The sequence below is a fragment of the Bubalus bubalis genome, chromosome 16 (assembly GCF_019923935.1).
Source record: "Bubalus bubalis isolate 160015118507 breed Murrah chromosome 16, NDDB_SH_1, whole genome shotgun sequence".
NCBI classification, from domain to species: domain Eukaryota; kingdom Metazoa; phylum Chordata; class Mammalia; order Artiodactyla; family Bovidae; genus Bubalus; species Bubalus bubalis.
Genome location: NC_059172.1, coordinates 54,740,437 through 54,744,551, shown reverse-complemented (window position 1 = coordinate 54,744,551; position 4,115 = coordinate 54,740,437).

The window sequence follows — 4,115 nt, the reverse complement described above, 5'->3', positions numbered from 1 at the left end:
AAAAACTCCTAAACTATCTTCAGAATGATTCAAGCTCCCTTCCTCCAGGAAGCTGTCCAGGATGCTCCCAAACTACCCACTGCGGTTCCTCTGTGAGCCCAAGGGTGTTCCGTTCACCAGTCATTATCACTCAGGACTTTCCTTGCTTTCTACCCCATCTTTGAAGGGACCATTGTGATTTACCCTCCCACACTCTCAGGCACACAGGGGTAACCAACAAATATGCTGGACATGAACTGGGTTTTTAATCCTGTTTGTTGTGGAATGACTGACGTTTTCCGAATATGTGATGCATTCACAGTGCTCAAGACTCAAGAGGTACAGAAAGATGAGGGCAAAAGTCTTCCTCTGTCTGACTTTCAGCCCAGCTCTTCCCTGGGGGCGGCCAGTCTCCTGTGAACCCATCCAGGCTTTATCCTGCCAGCAAACACGCTTGGGTGTCTTTGCCTTTTTTTAACAAAACAGGAGAACAATCTCCTTACATTATCTTCACCATCTTTCTTGGAAGCTCTTTCTTATCCCTGCTCAGAGGATGTCTTTCTGTGCCTAGTCATCTTTGTACCAGATCCTGCATCTTCAGATCCAGGAGCCTGTGAGGCTGTGGGGATGGATTCGCTTTTCCCGCTTTCCTCCCAAATGGACATGTGGTTGCCTGGGTGCTCCGAGATGGCCTCTGAGGCTGACCTGGACCATTGTGCTCACAAGTGTAGACACAAGGCCTCCAAGCCTTGGGCTCAGCTCACAGGATGGCAGTGGGGACCACCACAGCTTCCCTGAGGCCAGAGTGATGTCTCTGGCAGGCCCATTGCGAAGGCTCGGGCTCAGTGGAGAAGGAGGATATAGAAGCTTATTAGTTTAAGCAGGATGAAATGTGTAAATTAATTACCCCAGCCACCCGTGCATGTAGCAGCCAGCCCCTCGCACTGGGAGGAGACGCATCAGCCTTCATCCTTCTCTCAGATTGCCTTTTCTGCTAGATACTGTTGAAGGACCTGTGGCTGCACACCCACTCAGGGCGGGAAGGGTCCAGGCCCATCCAGTGCCCAGGAACTGCAGTGGGTGGTCTTGAGGGATGGGAAGGCCCTCCTGTGGAATGGTGAGGTTGGATTCTGCCACCACCAGCAGTGAAATCAGCATCAGAAAAGGACAGCAAAGGCCTGACGCCCACTCCCAGAGCATTTATTGATTGAGGGATAAGGTGTCAGGAACTGGGGCAATGCTTTGCTTGCTTCCTTTCATTTAATCCTCACAAAACACACAAGTGGTTGTAATTACTAGCCCCATTTTACAGATGAGAACATAGAGGGCCAGGATGTTGAGATGCCTCTAATATTGAGAATGAGTGAGGAAGCCCCCACCAGCCCTGCTCCCACACCAATTCCCACTCCTACCCCTCTGCTCTCACCTGGGCCTGCGCGCAGACCCAATCCTGGACTCAAGTCATCTAGCCCAGATCCCCCCGCCCCCCAGACAGGTCCCCACCTAAGCCACCAAAGACCCACAGCCTCACCTCTCGAGGAATAATAGGGAGTCCCACGCCTCCCACTGCCAGATCTGCCTTCTGCAAGTTGCCAATCAGCAGCTGGCTTTGCAGTCCACTGAGAGTCTTGACATGAGGATGGAACCAACCTCAGAGAAATACAGTTTGCTCCCCAAGGCCAACTGCAAGGCCAGTGAGGAAATAAATTATCAGTCCACTCAGAATTAATTTCCTAATAACCACGAGCTAGCCAGAGACCTCCCCACCCTCCCTCGCCCAGCTCCTTGTCCTCCCTGGAGAGCCTCAGGGACCCAGAGCACTGTTCTCATCCTCAGGGGAGGGGATCCTGGCTCCCGCCACCCACTGCCACACCCCCTTGCAAGGGTGTCTAGTTGTCCCCAGAGTCCTGGCCCTGGCTCCTTCCTCCTTCCTTTGCCTCTTCTTAGCCTCAGCATGGCGAGGTGATGAATTAGGAACCAGAAGTTGGCACATCCACCCAGCAATTAGCGTTTATCTCTCTTGTTTATGTGGCTGAACAACTGTTCATTTTCAAACTCAATAGTCACTACTCAGAAAGATAAACCTGCCTGGGTCACTCCTGGGAGGCGATTTGAGGGTTTGGTGGGAAGATGAGGACAGGGCAGGAACTCAGCCCACGTCTTCACCTCCAAGTGCTCACTCCTCCCCAGGCCTCTGCCCTCCCTGCCTAGTCGACCAGGAGGAAGGTTCAAATCCCCACCCCGGTTCCATGTGCGGGAAATCTGAGGATGACAGATGTTGAGGGGTTCTGCAGTTTGCAGACTCTCCATTTTTTCTCACCTTGGATTTCGAGGGCTCTGACTTTCCATCCTGCACTTCAATCGGGGTCTGCCTTGTACAGAGTCCTGCCTTCAGGGGCTGTAGAAGTGACCCTGAGGCACCCACTCGGCCCCCTTCCTGAGGCCCACAGAGCCAACCCAAGGGCAGCAGAGCCCACATAGAAGGGACCCAACCCGTGAACCACACTACAACCTCAAGCCAGGATGGACAGACTTTGGTGGGATGAAGCAAGACCCTCCTTCCTGCTCACCTGTCATCACGTTCCAGCCTAAGACTACAGGGTCTACTTGACTAATGCAGAAAAGAGGCAAGAAAGGGGCTCCCCTTGCGGTGCCCGTCCTGACTGCAGGGCTAGGGGGAGGGAGGCTTGTTGCCCATTAACTGTGGAGAAATGCTGCCACCTACCGGCCATGCCGTGAACTGCAGGGAGCCCTGGGACTGCTTCTGGGGCTGGGAAAGGAGTCCAGGAAAATGCCCAATGGCTCACTGGCCTCTCCCGTCCAATGGCGAAAGGTTAAAAGGACCAGAAAACCTAGCTTGAATGTTGACTGGACAGCAATAATCATATCATTTATTGAGCACCTGCTGTTCCCGGTGCTTTGCACACATTCCCAACAATTCTGTGTGTGTGTGTGAGTACCTCAGTTATGTCCGGCTCTGTGACCCCGCCGACTGTAGCCCGCCAGGCTCCTCTGTCCATGGGATTCTCCAGGCAAGAATACTGGAGTGGGTAACCATTTCCTGCTCCCTGGGTCTTCTGCATTACAGGCAGTTTCTTTACCATCTGAGCCACCAGGGAATCCTGTAAGACACCCTTATGGGATTTACCCTCCCTTGGTCAGGGAGCTCGCCAAGGTCACACAGCTGGTGAGCAGTACAGTCCGGCTCCAAACTCTGTACTTCAAACTCAGGAGCCTGTATCTGCTCCCCACACAATGGCGTGTCCCAGATCCCCCCTTCCCTGGACCGCTCCCCAACTCTTCTTTTGTTTCTTTCACCCCCACTGCCTTGCCTTCTCCCCCAGACAGCTGCTTCTCAGCCCCCAAGCCCTGTCCACAGGATCCCATTCCTCCAGGAGAACAAAACTCCACGGAGTCCACATTCTGGTGGGTCCTGATGATCCAGGCCCAGTGAAGAGCTCAACGCTTCTAAGGTTCCAGTCTCCCCACCTTCTGAACAGGGGAGGAGTCTCTTTGAGGATGCCCCAAGCTAACTGTTGTCGGATCTAAAGGTGAAGTGGGGCAGCCGGCTGGATTAGGGGAGTCTCGGGGACTTGGGGGTCCAGTTCTGATCACAGTGCCCCAACCTGGGACCAAGCTGCATTTTCCAGTCCCTTCTAACCACTCTTCACTGTGATCTTTGCCGCACAGACTGTCAGAGCTGGGAGAGGACCTCAGGAATGATCCATTGAAAACATCTCCTATAGATGGGCTTCCCTTGTGGCTCAGCTAGTAAAGAATCTGCCCGCAGGAGACCTGGGTTCGATCCCTAGGTTGGAACAGTCCCCTGGAGAAGGGAAAGGCTACCTACTCCAGTATTCTGGCCTAGGGAATTCCATGGACTGTATAGTCCATGGGGTCACAAAGAGTTGGACACGACTGAGCGACTTTCATAGATGGGGAAGTTGGGATCAGAGAGGGCAAGCAGATCACACAGCCCAAAGTGATAAATCAGGAAATCTCTGCTGCCCAGCCTGTCTTCCTGCTCCCTCCTCACCCAGCCCAGACCCTGGGGGTCCTCACCTCTGTGCCCACAGGCTACCCACAGCACCCCCGGAACCACCTGGTGAGGCCAGGACATAAGGGAGCATGGGCCT